The sequence below is a fragment of the Malania oleifera genome, chromosome 5 (genome assembly GCF_029873635.1).
Source record: "Malania oleifera isolate guangnan ecotype guangnan chromosome 5, ASM2987363v1, whole genome shotgun sequence".
NCBI classification, from domain to species: domain Eukaryota; kingdom Viridiplantae; phylum Streptophyta; class Magnoliopsida; order Santalales; family Ximeniaceae; genus Malania; species Malania oleifera.
Window position 1 is genome coordinate 29224623 of NC_080421.1, and position 24156 is coordinate 29248778.

Below are 24156 nucleotides of genomic sequence, written 5' to 3' on the forward strand. Positions count from 1 at the left end.
TGTTCAACAGTATAATAATAATAATAATAATAATAATAATAATTAAAGAGTTCATCCTCAAAACCTAACTATTCTAACTATTAAGTAAAGAAAGTTAAGAGTTCTTATACTAAGTTGAGACTGCCTACAGAAACGATATGAGACTGGATGCACACCAACATTCCTCCTCGAGCCCATGGCAAGAGAATTGAGGCGAGATTGAGTCCAACCCATGGAAGAGCCAAGCATGTTATGAAACTTGAGATTGTTCCACCTAACTTTACCACAGTTTACTATTGTACAGGTAAATAGAGAGTGAATAATTGTGCAAAATTACACCAGGTAAATTCTTAGGGAAGTGGGGGGTCATAACGGACCGCTTAAATCCCTCTTTTCTAAACAGAATTTTTCTTAGACATGTAATTAACACAATATATTACTACAACTATACCCGATAAAAGTTAACTACTGAATAGATGAAAGGAAGAACACCAGAATTTAACGAGGTTTGGCTAATTGTGCCTACGTCCTCGGACACTATCAATCAATATTTCTTTATTGTAGAAATATTACAAAATGAGAGAGAGAAGAGAGAATGTGCCTAAGAGAGAAGTAGACAAATTTGGGGATGAGATTATAAATGGAGGTGATGAGTTTATATAGGTTAGGAAATACCACTATTACAACCACTAATCACCTACCTTTGAAAAAATAGCCCACCATTGAAGACTTCACCTTCTTCCAGAATTTCTCGAACAAAGTGATATCGAACGTCGATGTGTTTTGTCCTTGAATGATAGACTTGGTTTTTTGCTAGATGGATAACACTTTGGCTATCACAATGCACTTTGATGTGCTTTTGTTCAATTCTCAAATCTTTTATCAATCCTTGAAGCCAAATTGCCTCCTTCACAGCCTCTGTGATGACCATATACTCTGCCTCTGTAATGGACAAAGCAACTGTTGACTGTAAAGTAGACCTCCAACTAACTGGCGCTTTTGCAAGAATAAAAACATAGCCAGTAGTTGACCGACGCTTATCCAAATCACCAGCGTAGTCGGAATCACAGTATCCAACAATACTATGATCATCTTGCTTATTCTGCTCAAATATCAGTCCAACATCTACCGTATACAAAATGTATCGTGGAATCCATTTCACAGCTTGCCAATGTTCCTTTCTAGGATCATGCATATACTTGCTCACAACTCCAACAACTTATGAAATATCGGGCCTTGTACACACCATGGCATACATCAAGCTACCAACAACACTTGAATATGGTACTTTTGACATGTATTCTCGTTCTGTTTTAGTTTTTGGAGACATAAATGCATTCAGCTTGAAATGAGGAGCAAGCGAAGTACTAACAAGTTTTGACTTCTCATCCATACAAAAATGCTTAAGTACTTTCCTCAAATATTGTTTTTGAGTCAAACAAAGCCTCCCCAATTTCTTATCTCTACTTATCTCCATACCGAGAATTTTCTTTGCTTCACCTAGATCCTTCATCTCAAACTCCCTATTCAACTGAGCCTTCAGTTTGTCAATTTCTGTCTGACTTTTGGAGGCTATTAATATATCATCAACATAAAGAAGAAGATGTATGAAAGATCTATCTTGTAACTTGCAAAAATACACACAGTGATTATATTTGCTTTTTCCGTACTTTTGCCCCATCATAAACTTGTCAAATCGTTTGTACCACTGCCTTGGGGATTGCTTTAATCCATACAACGATTTTTCAAGTTTGCACACCATATTTTCTTTTCCAGCAACTTTGAAACCTCCTGGCTGAGTCATGTAGATTTCCTCTTCCAAGTTTCCATGTAAAAATGCAGTTTTTACATCTAATTGAACTAGTTCCATATCCAATTTTGCTACTAAAGCCAACAAGATTCTAATGGAGGAATATTTTACAATTGGAGAAAATACCTCATTATAATCAATTCCCTCCATTTGTGCATAGCCTTTAGCCACTAACCTTGCTTTGTAGCGAACACTATTCTTGTCAGGAAATCCATCTTTCTTTGTATATACCCATTTACACCCAATTGCCTTCTTTCCCTTCGGAAGACTAACAAGCTTCCATGTTCGATTCTTATGAAGGGACTGCATTTCTTCATTCATGGCTTCCCTCCACTTTTCTTCTTTCGAACTTTGGATTGCGTCATTGTAAGTAATAGGAGTATCATCGTTTGCAATTGGAGATGCGTAAGCCACCATGTCAACAAAGTGAGCAGGCTTTCTAATTTTTCTCTTTGGCTTACTCAATGCAATAGATTCATGTTGCTGTGGAGGTTCTTGGGTTGAAACCTCTTCTATAGGTGACTCTTCTTCTACCATAGGAGAGTCTTCATTTTCTGGGTAAACAATTCTTCTATCAAACTTCACCTTTTTTGGAGCACCATCTTTTTGCTCAACACTTTCTGTTGTCACCTTTCTTAAAAAAGTAGATTCATTAAAGGTAACATCTCTGCAAAAGATTATCTTCTTTGTCTCTGGACACCAAAGACGATATCCCTTTACTCCAGAGGTGATTCCCATAAAAATTGCTTTCTTAGCCCTCGGATCCAGCTTTGATTCCTTGACATGATAGTAGGCAGTGGAACCGAATACATGTAAGGAATCATAGTCTGTAGCAGGCTTTCCAAACCATTTCTCCAATGGTGTTTTACCACAAATAGCAATAGATGGTGGGTAGTTGATGAGGTGGCAGACATATGTTACAGCCTCAGCCAAAAATTCTCTACCCAACCCAGCATTGGACAACATACACCGAACCTTCTCCAACAATGTTCGATTCATACGTTCTGCCACTCCATTCTGTTGGGGTGTACTTCTCACTGTGAAGTGTCGTATAATACCTTCTTCTTCACATATTTTAAGAAATGGATCACTTCTATATTCTCCACCATTATCTGTACGGAGGCACTTGATCCTTCTGCTTGTTTAAGTTTCCACCATATTTTTCCATTTGTGGAAGACTCCTAACACTTCATCCTTAGTTTTCATAGTATACACTTATACTCTTCGAGAAAAAACGTCAACAAAGGTCACATAGTAGTGTTTTCCTCCTAGTGAAGTTGTCTTGGAAGGTCCCCACACATCAGAGTGAACATAATCCAAAATACCCTTGGTATAATGGATTGCAGTACCAAATTTCACTCTTGTTTGCTTCCCTTTGATGCAATGTTCACAGAAATCTAGCTTGTAGGTCTTTGCTCCCTTTAATAATCCTTGATTTGTAAGAAGTCCCAAGGATTTTTCACCTGCATGCCCCAAGCGTATATGATATAACCTAGTTGCTTCTATTTCTTTATCATCAGAAGAAACTGTTGGCACCATCCCAATAACTGTACGACCTTGATAGTGATACAAGTTATTGTTCTTTTGAATTCCCTTGATTACCATGAGTGCACCAGAGATGATCTTCATGACTTCGTTTTCTGCTGTTACTTTGAATCCCTTTGATTCTAGGGTTCCCACAGAAATAAGATTTTTCATCAAACTTGGTATATATCTAACGTCCGTCAATATTTTGATTGATCCATCTTGATTTCTCAAGCGGACTGAACCAATCCTATGTGTGATAAGAGGGACATCATTTGCTGTGTAAACGACTCCACCTTCTAGTTCTTTAAAATCAAAGAACCAATCCCGATTGGGACACATATGATGGCTGCACCCAGAATCTAGTAGCCATATACTTGAAGAACTAGTTGATGGCGTAGCAGCAAGCGAAAGATCTGAGCTTCCATCTTCGTACTCGGCCACATTTGAGATGGCCTTTCCTTTATCAGGTTTGCCTTTATTCTTTAGCTTCGGACAGTCTTTCTTCCAGTGCCCCTTTTCCCGACAAAAGGCACATTCATCTTTGTTTGGTATGGACCTTGACTTGGATCTCTCTTTCTTTCTACTATTATGGCTTTGTGAACGGCCTCGAACTACTAGAGCCTCGTTGGCTCCACTTGTGCTTTCAAGCTTGTCCTTCTTCCTCAATTCATAACTGTACAAAGCAGCACAAACCTCGCCAAGAGACACTTTATCCTTTTCATGGAGCAGAGTAGTTTCAAGAAACTCAAACTCCTCGGGAAGGGATCCCAACAACATCAAAGCCAGGTTTTCATCTTTAAAAGTCTCATCTAGATTAACTAGATTAGTAACCAACCTATTAAAGTTGGTGATATGATCATTCATAGTGGTACCCGAGACATAAGTGAAGCGAAATAGTCTCTTCTTCATATGGAGTTTGTTCTGAGAGCTTTTCTTCAAAAAATTTTCCTCCAGTGCCTTCCACAACTTGTTTGCAGAAGTTTCCTTACAGAATGCATACTTCTGCTCTCTTGAAAGACACGATCGAATTGTACCACATGCTAACCGATTGATGGTCCTCCATTCTTTCTTCTCAATATCTTCTGGTTTCTCTTCTTCAATGGCAATGTCTAGACCTTGCTGAAAGAGAGCATTTAGAACCTCACTTTGCCACATACCAAAATGACCGGTGCCGTTAAAAATCTCCACTGCAAATCTGGCACTTGTCACAGTAGTTCTTGCCAAAATAGACGAGTTTGACGTGGATGCTTTTGCACTATCTGCCGTTTATGCCATAAATGCTATTCAATAGCTGCCGATGCGAAATGCCAATAGCCCAAGGAAAACTTTTCTGATATGGAAGATCAGACTAAGCTGCAACCACAGAGCATACTAAGAATAACTTTGGCTCTGATACCAATTGTTGTGAAACTTGAGATTGTTTCACCTAACTTTACTACAGTTTACTATTGTATAGGTAAATAGAGAGTGAATAATTGTGCAAAATTACACCAGGTAAATTCCCAGGGAAGTGGGGGGTCACAACGGACCGCTTAAATCCCTCTTTCCTAGAAAGAATTTTCCTTAGACATGTAATTAACACAATATATTACTACAACTATACCCGATAAAAGTTAACTACTGAATAGATGAAAGGAAGAACACTAGAATTTAAAGAGGTTTGGCTAATTGTGCCTACGTCCTCGGACACTATCAATCAATATTTTTCTATTGTAGAAATATTACAAAATGAGAGAGAGAACAGAGAATGTGCCTAAGAGAGAAGTAGGCAAATTTGGGGATGAGATTATAAATGGAGGTGATGGGTTTATATAGGTTAAGAAATACCACTATTACAACCACTAATCATCTACCTTTGAAAAAATAGCCCACCATTGAAGACTTCAATGGCAATGGTAGGCTTCTAGAATGAGCCATAATTCAACAAAGCAACCCAAGTTCCGACTCTTATACCAAGTTAGAAAGCTCATTATCAAAACCTAAGTATTAAGGACAGAGAGAGTTAAGATGATCTTATACTAGGTTGGGACTATCCACAGAGGCGATGTGAGACTGGACGCACACCAACAACAACAACAGGTATAATAATAATAATAATAATAAGATCCCATTTTTTAAGAATGCGCTGTTCAACAGCGCAATAATAAAAATAATAATGTCACCTTGTATACACCACCGAAACCTCCTTCTCCTAGTTTGTTTTCTTCACTGAAATTTCTGGTTGCAGATTTCAAGTCTTTATAACTGTAACTCACTGGGCCTCTCAACTCAGTTGCACCTAATATATCGCCTGTTAGAAAGAGAGCACATCAGTTTCGTAATATTTTTCTTAAGAATTGAAATGGAAGTGTTATGTAATATTCTCAATTCTTAAAAGCAGCAGAAATTAATGAAAGGTAATAAATAAGGCTAGGCAACAGAAATGGGGGAACATATGATAAAGAAATATAACACATTGAGAAGAAAGCATGAATTATAAAGAGGTTAACCCAATCCAAACCCACAATAAATTGGTGGATTCAAAGAAAGAAAAAAAAAAGTTTGTCAGGAGTTTGATCAATGTGGCCAAATGTGGAGCACGTACATACAGATTTGATGTCGTGTTCACTTGTTTGGGAGCTTGGAATTCTTAGATTTATGTGAACTTGAACAGAACACAATACAAAATTATATTGAGTTCCATATAAATTCAAATTTTTCAATACTCGGAATCTATGCTACCAAACACAATCTTAGTTTGGAGGAAAATATATACAGGCAGAAACCTTGGGGAAGTTTGATGCTCAGAACACCTAATCTAATATCCAGATAACTAAGAAGAGCATTCAACAGTCATCAAATTTGAAACTCCTGTAGTGTATTGAGACTTAAAAACCACGCGCGGGGGTGCTCCTTGCTTTACCTCTAGCAGCAGTCTTTGGCTCTTTGGACAGTTGACGTCTTGCACACAAAGCAATAATAAGCAAAATAAGGCCTACACCTCCGACCGCTCCACCAATAATGGCTTTCTTCTTGCTTGAACCTCCTGCAGAATCACAACATGCATGCCCAATGAGCAAAACCCAGCAGCATTTCACATTCATTATAATTCCGTATATACCCACTGCAGGAATGAGGAAGTTAGAGACGTTACCCAGCTTACCTCTTCTTAAAATGGGTGCAAGATCCATTGTTTGGTTCTCGGGAAAGAAGGATGTTTCTGAGTACCTCAGAAAACAGCCAGCATCAAGAGCCCTGCCATCCACATTAGGAGGACATATCTGTATGTTGTCGTATGCAACTTTCAAGCAATCCTGGCAACTGCTCTTGCTCACTGTCTCGGCACACTGTGCCACCCCATACACTACAGCACTGCCATCGCTAACCACTCTTTTCTTAGCAGCTGCGAAGAAAGCACTGGTCATTGGAGTTGCAACTTGAAGATCCATTAGTAGCGAATTCAGTGCAGCTTCAAAAGCACTTGTCTGTGATGCCTTTCGATTACTGCATTTTGCTTCATTGCCAGGAAGCGTGGCCTGGTCATAGAAGCTATTGCTCTCGTACCTCAACAATTTAAAAGAATCAACCAGTACGATTTTTCATTGATATAATATTAATGAAATGAAATATAATATTAATGAAAGAAACTACTCAGCTTTAAATGAACAGGAGTATCTTGTACACAAATAGGTAACGCGCAATTCCATTGTGAGAAGCTGCAATTAGCCTAATTGATACTAGATGGAAACAAATCATGTCATCTTGTAGCCTAGAAATGAGCAGTCTCACTGGATCAAGGTGTATGCGTGCGTTATTGGATCCATCATTCACATTGAAATCAATGGGACTTGGAAAAAATATTTTCATTAGCCTTTTTGGAGAAATTATACAGGAACCTACCCTCCACGGGTCCGTATATCTGTTTCCTTTATTATGTACTTAATGAAAATGGGTCCCTCTTTGATATTGATGAAGATATGACTAATTTATCACAGATATAACATTAAAGAAACAGACACACAAACACGTAGAAGAAAGTAAGAGAGAAAATGAAAAATATACCAAATTTATGATTAAAATTTTGATTTTACTCATTGCTAATATTTAGTTTTTCTTAATTTTTAATCATATAAAAACAAACTTTTATTTTTAACAGAATTTACTATAAAAGAAAAACATAATGAAAAATAAAATTTTTTTTTCCTTACTTTCTTTTCTTTTTATTTTTCCAAGTAAAATTCTTAACCGTTAAATGCCCCTCGGCTGCAATAGAAAAATACGAACTTGCCTATTTGACCAAGGTGGCTTAGAGATGTGAAAGCACTAAGATGATGAACACAACACTTCTGAGAAAATGGATTTGGAGATTCAGCTCCCATAAAAATGTTAGGTGATTTAGGGTCTTCTCAACCCCAAAAGTTAGCTCAAGTGATGAGACTTTTCCTCATACTTAATAACTGATCACCAGTCCCTTCCACAATCGATGTGGGATAACCCAACAATCTCCCCCTCACACATCGAGATCTCTCCCGCCAAGGCATCGGGATCTCCCCCGGCAAGGCAACCATCGGGGTCTCCCTCGACATGGCATACAAGGGAGAATGTTTAACTAAGACTCTCATGCTAGTGTTGGGTGGTCTAGAGCCTTTTCAACCCCAAAAGCTAACTTAAGGGGTGATGCTTTCTCTCACACTTAATAACTAACCATTAGCCCCTTCTACAATCAATGCGGGATAACCCAACAATCTCCCCCTCAAACATCGAGATCTCTCCCGGCACGGCATCAGTGTCTCTCCCACTAAGGCAACCATCAAGATCTCCCTCGGCATGACATAAAAGAGAGAATATTGAACTAAGACTCCGATCCTGATATTAGGTGCTTAAGGGGTGAGGTTTTTCCTCACACTTAATAACTGACCACCAGCCCCTTCCATAACCGATATGGGATAACTCAAAACACTACAAAAAAACTGATTTTTAGTGACGAAAGTATTAGTGACAAATTCAATTTCATCACTAAAAGTTGGTATTAGTGACGGTTTTTAAGAACCATCACTATAGTGTAAGCATTAGTGATGATTTTAGTAGTCGTCACTAATACGACACTATTAGTGACAGTTTTAAAACAGTCACTAATACTTTCGTTACCAAAAACAGTGCATTAAATAATTTTCGCGCTTAATTTTTTCCGAGAAAATATTAGTGACGATTTTAGGGTATTAGTGACGGATTAAATTCGTCACTAAAAGTCACTTATTAATGACGATTAACAAACTGTCACTACTAATATTTATGAATAAATAAAAAAAATTAGTTAAGGCTATTAGTGACAGTTTGGGAGAACCGTCACTAATGATAGGGTATTAGTGACGGTTTCGAAACCGTCACTAGTAGTGTTTTTATTTTTTAAAAAAAATTAGTTAAGGGTATTAGTGACGGTTTGGGAGGACCGTCACTAATAATAGGGTGTTAGTGACGATTTTGAAACCATTACTACTAGTGTTTTTATTTAAAAAATATAAAAAAAAAATTAGTTAAGGGTATTAGTGACGGTTTTGAAACCGTCACTACTAGTGTTTTTATTTTAAAAAATATATATATATATATATATATATATATATATATATATATAAAATTAGTTCAGGGTATTAGTGATGGTTTGGGAGAACCGTCACTAATAATAGGGTATTAGTGACGATTTTGAAACCATCACTACTTGTATTTTTATTTAAAAAATATTAAAAAAAAATTAGTTAAGGGTATTAGTGATGGTTTGGGAGAACCATCACAAATAATAGGGTATTAGTGATGGTTTTGAAACCGTCACTAGTGCTTAAAATCCAAAATCCATTAAACTGCGCCACAACTTGCTTAAATTTGCTTCCCCGCTCTCTCCCACTATCTATCTCCGTCACTCTCTATCTCCTCTCCCTCTCTCTCTTTCTCTTCGAATCTTTGGAACTTCTGTTCGATCTTAGACGACACACAACTTGCCTCGCCGTCGATTTGATCATTGGGCCCCTTGGGCCGCCGTCTGTCGCTGTTGTCAACTCTTGCCATGCAGGTACGTCCCTCTTTCCCTCTCATTTGTTGTCTCTTTGCTCCTCACTTTGCTCCTTGCCCGGAAGCAATTCTTTTGAAAAATAAAAATGGAAGAGCATAAAACCATGGATGAACCTCTATCCTCAGGTACACACTTCTTCACTTCCAATTTTATTTTTCATACACGTGCATATGATTTTCAATTATGTGATCTTTTTCCCTTTTCTTATGGTCTTCTTTCAATGATGATCATTTGAATTTGAATGTAGGAAAAAATGAAATTAGGGAGGAGAGCGGGAGATGGAGTTCGTATCAGCACGTGGGAAGAGTAGGGTCCGTCATTCCGACGACTTCTTTGGCCGAAATTGAGGTTAGCGTAGAGGAGATTTGGTCAGCGACGGCCCCTTCCAAATACTACCCTCTCTCCATCCATGCCGCCTTGATCAGTTCACCGAAGCTCGACCCTAATGGTACGCGAGACCCATGCTTCCAATTTGATATTTCCATAATTGGGGTTTTTAAGCTGGATTTTTTGTGGGCATTACTTATTTTTGAATTGTTGGTAACTTATCTGCGAAAAATTCGTTTTTGGACTTTTAGTTGCTGTTTCGCCATTTGAATTTTGTTTAATTGTTAATCTGTTTAGCATTATTGGTGACTTTTTTCTATGCAAATCGAATATGTTGAAATATTTTTCTTGTAAAATAAATCAAGATGTAATTCAAAATTTAAGAACTGAATAAATTTTGTTCCCCCTAGCCTAAAGAATAGAAACTTCAAAAAAAGGTTTATTTGGATTCTTCTAATTATGTGCAAAACAAGGACCAATGCATGCAGTAGTTTGAAATGGTATTGTCCAAGTTGATGACCTATATGGCAAGGAGAAAGCATGAGACCATGAAGATTTTAATCATGGTTGTAAGAAAAGACGAGAGGCTTACACAATATACAACCCTCAACTGAGTGGAATTTTAAAGCAACAGTGTTTAGGCAAGTCCTAAAGGAGGCTCCTCCTTAGCTAACGCATCCATAGCACAAAGTTCATGTAAAATATCTTTTTCCTAGAATGTACCAAAAACCTTTATGTTCCAAATTCAAATTTTATCTTTCAAAAACTTGAGTTGGTCCATAATTAAAACAAAAAATAAATGCAATTTTTTTTTTTTAGATTCTTGAATTTCATAAACATACATTTGCAATATTTCTTTAAGATATAAATCAAGTTTCCAGACACAATATTCTAGAATTTCTATTTCAATTATGAACTCATGTTTCTTTTCTTCTAAATTTTGGTGGGGATATGGTTGATTTGAACTGGAAGAGGCATTGTAATCCATGCAACATTACATAAACTTTTGACCTAGCAAACAGAGAAGAAAAATCTATTGTGAATTGATGCAGTGTTTTCTTCCGCAACTTATTGTTATTGTAAACTTTGTTTGTGGTACACATGCTTAACAAATCTAGCAATGTTAAATTGAATTAGGACAAAATATAATATAAAATTATGTTAATTTTTATCTAAATTCAGACAAATTTAAATCCAAAACATGAAATCTTCGAACAAAAATAGCAATGCATGTAGTTTAATCTTTAATATAATTAGATGATCCGATACTCACATCCTCATCAACTGCCTGTTATATTAGATTGAGCTTGTCTTGTATAGGCAAATTATATATTATGTCATAAAGTTCGAACTTCAGTTTAGTAGATGATTCAACTTCTGCACTACATGTTTGGATTAATATATCTTGTGAACTGCATGCTGGTAATGGACATTAGGACTGCATGCTTGATTGGAACGCCACCTGCATGGCTAATGCAGTAATGTGTATTGCCTACTGGTAGATACTTTTAGGTTGTTGCATGTCTTAATCTAAATGGCATATGTATGATGTAAAAATATTGTGAATTGCATGCCTTTGTGACTTGCAGGTTTGGGAAATGTTCTATTTATAAATAGCATGCTGCTGAAAATTTGTTTACTTTTTTCCAAAATAATCATAGTCATATACCATATGCTCATATGGTTATACTCTGTTGAATGTAAAAACACTTTTGAAAGAATGAGTAAACTTCAAATGAACTTTGAACTTCATATCTAAATTTACTTTTGCATATGCTAAGTAAAAATTCTATCAATCATGGACTCATTTGCATTATTTGATTATTATAATTATTTTAGAGTCCTATGGAAATCATGTAAATCATAAACATCACATTTTATTTTTTTATTAGTGACGGTTTTGGAGAGCAATAGTGACGTTTTTAAAACCCTCACTAATAATAGAGCATTAGTGACGATTTTAAAACCGTCACTAATACTATGACTTTAGTGACGATTTTTGGTCGAGCCAGTGTAGAATCTATAGTGACAAACTTAGGTTTTTAGTGACAGTTTTAATCTAGCACTAATACTCTATTATTAATGACGGTTTGAAAAATTCGTCACTAATAAGTATTAGTAACGGTAGATATAGCGACTAATTGAAAACCGTCACTAATACTCAAAAAATCATCACTAATACTAGTAGTAATTATTTTGTGAGTATTAGTGACGGTTTTGAACCGTCACTAATAACCTTATTTTTTGTAGTGACAATCTTCCCCCCCCCCCCCCACACATCAGAATCTCTCCCGACAAGGCATTAGGGTCTTCCCCGGCAACGCATACAAGGGAGAATGTTGAACCAAAGCTCTGATACCTATGTTGGGTGGTTTAGGGTCTTCTCAACCCCAAAAGTTAGCTCAAAGGGTGAGGCTTTCCCTCACACTTAATAACTGACCACCAGCCCCTTCCACAACCGATGTAGGATAACCCAACACATGTTATGTGTATGAGGTCCACCCATGGACTCTTCCGATGCTAACAAGTGGTATTAGAGCTAACGGTTTGTAACTCTGGGTGAACGACATTATAGAAAAAAGTCTAAAAGTCAAGGCATGAAGCTAATTCTCCTGACATGCTAACAGTTAGAGGACCAAGTGTGTGATCGAAGTCAATAAGGATCATCAAGGTTAGGAAGATGGATCTGAATATGGTTAAAACGTGGGAGGTAGGATTGGTTTGGAGGCACGTGGAATACAATCCGATGCACATAAGACGTGGTGGTAAGACTCATATGGTCAACTGTTGGAGAGTTGAACTTAGTCTCATAAAAGATATGGTTTCTATTCAAGAGAGAGCAGTTTGAACTCACAAATGAAGGGGAGATTGTTGAAAATTCCACTTCTAAGTTTGTCCCATATTGGGAAAATTGAGTGGATGATAAATATTTATATATATACATGGTTGGACCCACGACCTAGTAGGCCTAAACTTTTGAGTAAAGTTGGTGCTCACCCATATAAATAAAGCCGACTTATGAACTCCTCAGATGCTAACAAAAAAATAGTATGTGAAGAAAACTCATTGCCTCAAATACGGCTATGCAATGGAAGCGGAGTCACCTTCATATCCAAAACTATCTCACAGAAAAGGACTGTCGAAAGGGTCTACCCTAATGTCTTTTGACAACCCCAATGTCTTAGAAGACTTCTAGAAGGTGGCTAGAGTCAAAGTTGGTACAAACTCAAACAGTAAATTTTGGGATGCAGCTATAAGGCCAAGTATCACAATATCCTCTCAAACTCATTTTCCCTCTTCTACACGAAAATCAACATTGAATTCAACATTAATTCTCTACGAGTGAAACAAGAGGGTCTTCAATAACAAAGAAACTGAGGCAAGACTTATCAACCACTCAGCAACATGTTTCATTCCTTCCCTTTCTCGGCTTCTCCGTTTGTGCATATATTTTCTTAAAATCCACTTCTACCTCTGAAAAAAAAATGTGAAAAAATTCAATTAAAATTTTATGATTTTTAAGCTGTTATTGCAATTTGTATCCAACTATAATATATAAAACTAGTTTTTTAAAAATTAAATCATTCATTTTATACAAACTTTTTAATTAAAATAAAAATAAAATGATTATATTAATTTGGAAAATAATAAAAATAAAAAAATTATTCAGAAATTTTTAAACCATGTAGAGACCCGAAAAATAATATTAATAAAATAATTATGAAAAAATAGGAATTTGGTTTGGTAAAGACCAAATTGTCGACGGTTTTGTGGGAGTTTAGAAAATCGTCGACAGATTCGAATTATTGTGGTTAGGTAAAAGGTAAAACAATTAATAACGGTTTGATTAAAGACTAAACTGTCGACGGTTTCACAAACCCCCAAGAAAACTGTCGACAGTTTTGCTTTGGGACAAAATTCTATACGTAAAGACCCTGAAAATATAATATTAAAATAAATAAGAAAAGGAAGGAAAATGGCTTGGTGAGGAGAAATCAGCTATGATTTTATAGAATGCTAAGAAAATCGTCGACGATTATATAGTTTTACCGCAGTCGGGTAAAGGGGTAACAGTGAAAACTAGGTTGGTTAAAGACAAAACCGGCAACGGTTTTCTAGGAGTCTACGAAAACCGTCGATGGTTTTTGCCTGAGATAGAATACTATAAAAGGGGTAGCAAGTCATTTTTCTTGTAAAATTTCAAAACCCTCACTCTCTCTCCTGCAGCTGCGAAAACCCTCTTTCTCTCTTTTAATTTTCTCACTATAGACTCGCCCAATTGACGATCAGACTTCGTATCTAAGGCCTAGTGGCAATCCTCGTCATTTTGATCGGAGCAGAATTATGTTCTGTCGATCCCAAGCACCATCCCAAACTGAGGTGAGGAAGTTGTTTATGAGGTTGATTGGTGTTTAAATTAGTTTAATGGGTGTATAGGTCTAGGAATGTGAATATGAACATAATTTTGGGGTAAAATGATAAATTGGGATTTGTGGAATACATGATTTTGGTGTGAACGCCGCAGGCACGGGTTTAGGGTTCCTGCGGGCGTTTCCCTAGGAATGAGGTAAGAGTAGTAAATAGTTAATTATTTGATGTTTCATTGATTAAATAGAGTATGTGGGTTCTGAAAAAAAAATGTGAATGTGATATTATTCTGGGGAATGTATGATTTCATGGTTTTTAAGTTTCGAACGCCACGAGCATGAGTATAGTATTTTTAGCAGGTTTCTTGATAATCAGGTTGGGGGAATAAGTTACACCAGTTAATTTTCAAAAATTTTATCAATTAAAGTATAACACGAGTTTATGGGATATGAATTTTACATCTATTATATGTTTGTGAAAATTCAGAAATTTGGGTTATAGGAAAGTTTTACAAATGATATGTATATTATTATTTTTTTTATATAGCATGAAAATACTGTTTTTCCGTACAGATTATAGTATAAGAATTTCATTTAAAATTGTGTGGCATGAGAAATATCAGATATAGTAAAGAGATTTAACACAGAGATATATACAGCTTTTACAAAACCATGATATACGGCTTTTACAGAACCATGATATACATCTTTTACAAAACCATGATTTACAGCTTTTACGTAACCATGATTAAACTAGGCATGTGAATACATGGGTTTGTGCAAACGCTATGAGTGTTAATCTAGGAAACTTGCAAGCATGTTCTTAGGAAATAGGTAAGGGGAATAAATTATGTCAGAATTTTTAGGAAATTTAATTGATTAAATTGAAGTATGATATGAAGATATTACATATGAATTTTCTAACTTATATATATGAAATGGTAGTTTTGGAAATAACCGATGTTTTAATAGTTAATTATTATATGGTTAAATATGATTGAAAATCTGTGTGGCATGAGAAATGATTGTGTTTACTAAAAAATGAATCCGTGAATATTTTATATGATGAATGGGGTTTATGTTGAGATATAAATAGATATGAGGCAAATAGCTATGTCGATATGAGATATGTATAGATATGTTTTACACAGTTATGATGGAATGAGATTTTATACAGACATATTTTTATTAGTTATAATGAACATCCATGAGTTACTACAGACGAGATGTGACACATACACATGGATACTCATGAGCTTGGGCATGTTTCTGGGAAATGGGCCATGAGTTATAGACGAGATGTCATACATACACATGGATACTCATGAGCCGAAACATATTTTTGAGAAATGGAAATTTTTGGAAATCAACATATATGCATAACGAGTAATGGAAATGAGAACCCTGTTGGTTAATGATATGAGAGCTCGGTACCATTGCTAGTGATTGAGTGAGTGCAAGCACATAGCTCGGGGAGCATGTTGGTAATGGAAGTCGATTGGATCTTCAGAGAGATGTTGACTACCGTCCAAACTAGGCTGCGGTGGACCAATTGTATTACAGACGAGGTATTTTGATTTAACTTGGTAGGTCAACCAGGGTTAAGTCCCGCCTTTGGGCTGCACAACCCGGTCATGTGGGGTTATTACATGACAATAATATGAATGGGTTTCCTAATTACAAACGCAATACACTCGTATGATGGTACTTTGACAGATATGTTATTTTGTACAAAGAAATATTTATTGAACATGATTACATTTTTGAGAAAAATGTATGGTTGCAAATGTGTGTGTGTGTGTGTGTGTGTGTATGTATATATGTATATGTATATGTATATGGATATATGTATATGTATATGGATATGAGAGCAGATTTCCATGATTCCTTAGTAAAATTTATATTTTTATGAAAATGATGTGATACACTAAAACTCATTGCCACACTGATAATAACTTATTCCCACTTACTAAAAGGTGTCTCACCCCATAGATTTTGACATTTCAGGAAATTCGGGACGTCAGGCAGACTGAGCTCCATGATAGAGGAGGAGTAGATTTCTATTAGTGAGGGTATGTTTTTATTTTGGGACTGGGTATATATTTTTATAGACTCTAAGGATTCAATGATTTTTGGGGGTCAATATGTATATTTTTTGGAGACAGTAGTACTCTGGTATTGTACTTAAAGTTTAATTGGGTTATGTTTTCCACTGCATAGATAAAACATGAATATGGACAAATGTATCCCCGGTACCCCACTTTGGGTCTGGGTTGACTTGTATATATATATATATATAACCCAGGGTGTTAAAGTATGGTATTAGAGACTAGGTTGTTAGGTTTTGCAGACTCTAGTATACAGTGGATAACAATACTAGAGTATAGGAATGAATTCTGGTGAGGATTAAGATTAGAATTTAGGGTTCTATCTCGTAGCCTAGAGGCAGGAAATTCTGTGGTGGTTTCCGTGATTTTCCTGGGGTGATGATTTTGGGAAAGTCATGGTAAACTATTGTTGATTCTTGTTTCTGAGTGGTAAAACTGAATCTTAAATTAGGAATGAGGATCTAAAGGCGATTGGTATAGGAGGATATGTTATGGTTCCTAGATAGATAAACACAATAGGTGTGTTATGATAATAGGATTCTAAGATTGTTTCTGTTCTATTTTTAGGATGGACCTAGCGAATAGCAATGCTCATACTGCTGGTGATGATGCAGGGCCCTCTAGTATAGGCAGTAACAATTTTGAGGTGGTCCTGCGTAGTGTTACACAACAAGTCATGGTTGAGATAGCATGAAATTCTAGGGAATAGGAATGCCCACCGGTGGACCAAGGTTGCACCATAGAGTAGCTCACCAGGATGAATCCCTCGACCTTTTCAAGGAGTACATACCCGATCATGCTAGAGAACTGGATACAGGAGATGGAAAAGATTCTAACTGTACTGCATTGTACTGATAAGCAGAGAGTACTATATGCCACATTCAGACTGATATGGGAGGTTGAGCGTTGGTGGTCTGCTGTGAGGCTCCTAGAGGAGTAGAGGCCGGTACCAGTAGCTTTGACGTGCGGAAGATTTAAAGAGATCATTTTCGACCGCTATTTCTCCTCCTCTATTAGAGATGCCAAGATGGAGAGTTGTGTGTATTTATTTTGTGCCCCCCCCCCCCCAATGCTAGCTTAGCTAGTTATTGTTGTGCCTTTCCATTTCCCCTTGATTAAGTCTATAAGTATGTTTTGTGTCATTGTAAGGAGTAGCAGAGAGAATATATTGATATTGAATTAAAGTCTTTGTCTTTGTGAATTGTTTGTGTATATACCATTGTTTCGATCCTTGTGATTGAGCGGCAAAAGGGTACAAATTATTCTCCCCAGAGATCAGGTGGTGTGAGACCACTAGTTATCCAACGACTCCATTTGTATCTCATTTTCACAACCTCCATCCATCACCCACACGGCCATCACCAAGTTACTCCCCAATGCCAACAATCCTTCATTTCATTTAATGCATATATATATATATATATATATATATATATATATATATATATATATATCCAAATTTCATGGTGTGCACAAAGGACTCTAGATGAGTTCTAACTTATGTAGAATATCATCCAATCAACCATCATTGTGATTGTGAAAATCAACAATCAATTGGAATATTACACACGTACAATAGCTTATCGTTTTCATAGTGCTACAACTTGATTAAGGAATTATATGGTGTGTTCTAATTTGTGGTGAATTGAAATGAGCCATCCAATGATTTTCTTTGGTAAGATTGTTCTTTATTTGACCCTTGAATTGCTTGAGAACCCTTGTTTGAAGCCTTATAAGCCTTGGATAAGAAATAACCTTGAATCCTTGCATTTTTATTCAAACTCGTAACAGGTCAATCAACTAAGCCTGACAGTCAGTATACTAACCTGGGTCAAGTGACTAACCCCGATGGTCAGTCAACTAACCCGCTATTGACTCTCGGTATTTTGTCTAAAATCTCAAATAGTCGACTAAGGTCCATCTATCAGTTGACTGACCTAGCACTGCCACTCTAGAAATCTATTCTTAAATTCTTCAGGCAACTGGCCCTTAAGTCCAGTCGACTATAGCCACCCAGAATATGAACTTTCCATATTATTTCACATTGTTTAAGTCCTTACTTAACCTTGTGTAAACGCATGCTTGAAATCTAAACTTCCATGTTTAAATATCACATCTGAGCTATTAGATTTCATGATGGATACTTACTAGCTTTTAAATCAATTTTGGAAATATTATTGTGCTAATCATAGGACCCTTATTCTTGAAATATTGAAATATCATTTTTCTACATTTAACTTGATTCCTTTGTGAAAGAACTTTTGTGGCTTATCTCTGAACAGCATCATACACCTTTTAAAAATCCCAAAACATGTGAAATGTCCTCTAGTTTATTGTGTTTATGTTTGGATAATTGAATTCTTAATTTAAAGTGTATTGAGTGTATGTGCTCGTGTGAGGGTTGAAACCATAGGACATAGGTAGACCAATCCCATCCTACATCAAACCCACACGGGTTCGGATCATTATATACTCACTATGCAAATCATGGACAGTTTTCTTTAGACCAGCTTCCTTATTTTCGTCAACATACTTTCTCTGTACATGTGTTCCACCCAATATGAGTCACATACTTCAGTAAGGGTATTGCAGTAATCTAATACATCTAATTTAACCTACTTAACAGTATTATAATTTTTCATATTTTTTGAGAATCATAAGGGAATCTAGTGATGGTAAGAAAGTCATAGGGTGACGTGTTCTTTTTTGGTTAAACCATAAGAAAGGTTTATGTATTTTTTTTTTCCTTACTATTTGAAGCATATTTTCTATTTGTTATTTGATTCAAGGTCAAAAATAAATTAGTTTAGGAAAAATTTTAATTTGTTTTAGTTATATAAAAATTAACCAAAAGAGTAGTTCGTTTTTTGTGTTTTCGATTTTATTTTCATAATTTTTGACAATGATGTCAGGTGGCTTGATCTTTAATTTCTCCTCGATTACATTAGGCTAGCAAATGTTATTCTTTAAAATAAGATATAATATAATTAAAAATGTGAAAACAAAGGAAATAACTATTCATTATATATTGCTTATTACATCATCCAATTTGTAATAAGAAAGCAATAAACATTGCCACTGCAATATTTGGGAATGATTTTTTCCTTATTTTTTTCCCTTGTTACAGATTTATAAAAAGTTTCATTTGTTATTTAGTTTTTATTAATGACATAATTGTTTATATCTGTAATCGTAATTAATCTATTCTAAGAATTAATCTATTCTAAGCAATTTATTCATAAGAATAGGCATTTGAGGGACCATACGTAATCCTAGTGCCTAACTTTTTTTTATCATTCCTTTGTACACCACATGTGCCTTTGTGTATGCAAAATAAATAAATAGACACAGTACTATAAAAAAGATTTTCCATAGGTTTGAGAACATTGAGCATGGACTTCAGGATTTTTTTAATATATACAAATTCAAATCCACATCTCGAAATTCATGCTTTCAAATACTATCTTTACTCATATTTAATAGAATTCATTCAAAAAAGTCAACTTTTATAGATGAGTTTTCAATGAAGTCATAAATTTGTTTAACGGTGTTATTTTTTTTTTTTTTAATATCCGGATACAATTTTCATGCTAAAAATAGTTCTAACATTTTAGTTATATAAAGTCAATTAAATCTGTTGATTCTAAATACATATATACCTACTTTTTAATATTTGCATTTGCTCCCCAAGCAAAAGCAAGTGTAGTTTTCCCAAAAAGTAACTCAACATTACTTAGAATTAATGGGGGAAAATGTACAAATTTGTTTTTAAGAAAAATGGCCTATAAAAATAAAATTTAAATTTATAAATGCACTTTAAAATAAGAGAAAAATATTATCTTCCCTTGATTTGATAAAAAAATATATATATACGAACCTTTTTTGATATTTCAAAAGTTTTACGAACCTTTTCTAACATTTAATTTTGGAAACATTTGTACTGTAAAAAGTTTTTTTTACCAAATATGAAGAGAGGTTTATGCCTTTTTGGCAAACCTCAAAAAAGGTTTATTTTCAAAATATTAAGGGAGGTACTCATAATTTTTAAAATTGTAATGAGGTTCGGATTTTTTTATGGAACCTTAAAAGGGAGATCAATACTTTTATCCCTAAAAAGAAATCTTGGTGTAGATTCGTTAGTCTCACCACAGGACACTCCCACCTTTTGATAAGCCAAGATCCCACCTCACCTAGTTCAAAAAGGATTCACATCGGCCAAATTTTAGAGGGAAAAAAAAAAAAAAAAGGTGGGTGAAAAAGAATGAACTGTAATTCTTTTACTATTTACTGTTGTAAATTTGATATAATAAATTGAGCAAATATAAGTGAAAATTCTTTACTACTCTTAGTTTATGCAATAAATTTAACTTCTTTCACGAGGTTAGGTGTTCAAACCCTCACGAGTTCGTTTCCGTCTCTAAACTCCTGAATTTACTTTTCCTTTAAAGTTGTGGGATCAATTTCAAGGGGCGCAGGATTAGTCACAGTAAAACGGACATTTGGATACCCGTGCATAATCAAAAAAAATAAAAAATTAACTTCTTTTATTTTTAAAATAATATCTTTCTCCCAAACAAAATCTTAATCCAAAGCAGCAGATGCAGAGAAAACCAGTGTGACAGTGGAGTCAGTGGTGGAGCGCCACATAGCAGGGTGTGAAAACGAAGGGTGGCCTGTGCATGGTACAGTCGCCGACATCCAACCATTCTGAAAAGTGAAATCTAACTAGTGCCGATACCGTTCCATCCACTTCGACAGTATATTTTATCTATTTAATTAATTAACAAGCTAGTGGTACCTGAGAATACACCCGTCGTAGATGACTCGAGCGCCGTTGCCGGAGGAGCAGTTGCGAATTTGAGCCGACGCCACTGCCAAGCAGGCAAGGCAGTCCGCGGCGGAGAGGTACATCCGGCACTGCACCATCGCGTACACGGGGTCCGAGTTCCTTGCCCGCTGCGCAGTCGCGAAGCGCCGTCTTCCGCCGTCTGCCGCCAGGAGGCCACGGAGGTCCGAGAGGGTGCTGTTCAGGTTGGCGACGAAGTTGGAGAGGTTGGTGGCGTTGTACTGGCTGCATCCCATGTTCAGAAAATTGGTCTGCGGATCGCAGAGCGCCGGGCTCGCCAGAACCGCCATAGCGGCTGCCAGCCAGAAACCTGCCGTCGGTCTCATCTCGCTTATGGGGTTGGGAAGAACTGAATACTCGAATTAGGTAGCTAGGTGAGAAGCTGAATTTCAGAACGTTACGAGGGATGAGACATGGGACGAGAAGATGAAACTCGATTGGAGATTGAGAAGCATTGACACTGATCTTAAAGGTAATTGGAGGATAAAGACAATTGTAAAATCTAAATTTATCGGTACTGTGCCTTCCGTTGACGGTAGACTTGGTTCCATCAGATATAAATTGGTCAATGGTGGTGGCCGCCCATGAGACGAAGGCACGCGCACTGCGCGTGCTTTTCAGTTTGATTAATAGAGTATTGAATAATATATTTATAGATACTGGTTATGGGCACCCGTGTGGTGGGCGGGAAATATAAATATTCTATATGTTATAAATAATTACTAATATTTTGTTAAATAAGAAGAATCAAACTCTTTGTAAATTATTTAACATTATTAATAACATACAAATTTTAATTTTTTTTTTATAATAAACCCCAATTTTTGAAACCCTTTTCTTCTTAATATAAATAATTCATTTTTTAAGAATAAAAAAATATAAAATCCAGTAAATCTCAATATCTAGAAGACTTGATTTAATTAGACACAAATTTTTTAAATGGTAAAACACCTTGAAAGACTCAAAAAAGCCTAGAAAACACAATAAATCACATTCGAATATGGTCGGTTGACAAACCATTAAATGGTGGTCACATTCCCTGTTAAGCTAAAATGGAAACGGAGAATATTGATATGACTTGATAAGCCTTAATGAGGATGAGATGCAGATGGGGATGAGTTGTGAAGGAGCCAGCTTTGATGCGCTGGAGTGAGTGAGTGTAAAAGCAATTGTACTGAAGGTGAGTGAGAGAAAGGTGTAAGAAAAGGGTTGAGTTGAGTGGTATCTGCTCCTCTTGTATTTTCTCCCAAGTTATAGTGAAATGGGGTGTGCTCCGTGGACATAGGTCAAATTAGACCGAACCATGTTAAATCTGGTGTTCTTATTTTGCATGCTTATTTTTTTTCCTATGTGTGATTATTGTTTCTAGATCCCTAATAATTGGTATCAGAGTTAGATCAGATTAAAATCGCCAAATCGAAGCAAAAACCACTAGATCGAAGCCTCGTACTAGTATCTCAAAGCTGAGTTTTGAGACAACCATCGTGTTCCTCTTTGGGAGAGAAAGCCAACGGTGCAAATTGGAGCTCGAACGGAGGTCCCACGAGCCTGCGTGCACCCACACACACCTCCAGCAGTCTACCATCGTTGCCACGCGCCTTCACGTGCCTCCTAGTAGCCAACGTGTAACATCACACCCCCTCACACGCCGACCAAGCTCACGGAGTGTGCTGCAAGCGCATTGTCAACATCCAGTCAGTGCTGAGTCAATGCCTCTGTTAGCCTTGTCAGCTACACTATCTTGGCTTATATGTTTTGATGATATTAACCTAGTTGTTCTTTCTAGTATTTTCCATCCTTGCAGATCTTATCTAGTATAGGTACATAGTGTCAGATACACAGAGGTACCAAATTAGAAGCAAAGATCGGACCTAGTAGACATCAAAGCACATCTCGGAGTTTTTATTGTGTATAAATTAATTGTAATAAGGGTTGTGTGAGTGAGTGCGTATTATAACTCTTGCGGTGTGTGTTTTGCATGATTTTCTGAGTAAGAGTTGAGCCATTGCATAAGCATACTTGGACACATGAGTTTATAGGATTGCACTAAAGACATAAACACAAACTCACCTTTCATAACTTTCTAAGTTAAAACAAGAGTTTGTCAAATGAATCCTAAAACTCAAATATGTTTTCAAAGGGACAAGTTTTTAACATCCTAGTTTTAAGAACATTTTTATACTTAGTCCCGATTGTGTTAAAACAAGTTTAATGTCCTAAAGGTTCAAAGAAAGTCGAGTATATTTACAAAAGGACATACTAAGCATATAAGATATCAAAATGGGTTTTCAAACGTGTTTTATTAATTAAAATATCTTATATTCAAAAGGAAACTCATTTGGACAAGTTTTAATCTTCATTAGACTTAATATATTTCATATAATTTCGTCCAAGAATGATTTGAGTCATTAAAACACTTTTTGACAAGGAAAAACAAAGTAATCGTCACTGTCGTAGTGCAGTCTTGAGTCCTAAACACCTTATGGTATTTTGGGCATAACTTTTTATAAAAAAGTCTAAATGGGACGATCTTTGTGTCTCTGGAAAGCTAAGACAAAATTCCACAACTTTAATTTGGTGACTTTTTCTGATTCAGGGACCACATCGACGAAATTCAGATTTCGTCGACGAATTCTAGGCAGAAGCGCCCCAACGGGCGGAAAACGGCTAGTTTGCCAAATAAAGTATTTTTTCTTCCCCCCAACGGCTAGTTAACGGCTCCTAAGGTTCTTGGGCTATAAATACAAGTTTTTAGACTTGTAATAACATGGTTTTGAGCATTGTTGATCATATTTGTGAAAAATATCATTTTATCCAAAACCTAGCACTTTGCACTTTGCATTTTAGTTATTCTTCACAAGTGCTCAATCCTCTCTTGCTCACCTATCTTGTAAGATTCATTCCTTGAGAGAATAGAGTGAGGATTTGGTTGTGTTTCATATTGGCTCATTTAAGGAGCCTTAAATTGTATTTTCAATCTCTTGTAAGGTTCTTTGTGAACCATTGTTGTAAGATTCTTTGTGAACCGAAGCGAAGGCTCTTGGAAAGCGCGGTAGGGGTTCGTTCCCAAGTGTAGGGATTTATTCTCGAGTTGTAAGGCTTCTCCGCCAATGAAGGAGTATCTTTAGTGGATTGTGGGATCCTTGGCT

General features: G+C 36.2%; 1 pseudogene; it reads right to left on the reverse strand.

Annotated features, from left to right (window-relative positions):
• The window catches only part of LOC131156285 (cold-responsive protein kinase 1-like), a 29629-nt pseudogene extending 8168 nt beyond the window's left edge, over positions 1–21461 (reverse strand).
• Positions 21462–24156: the final 2695 nt, after the last annotated feature.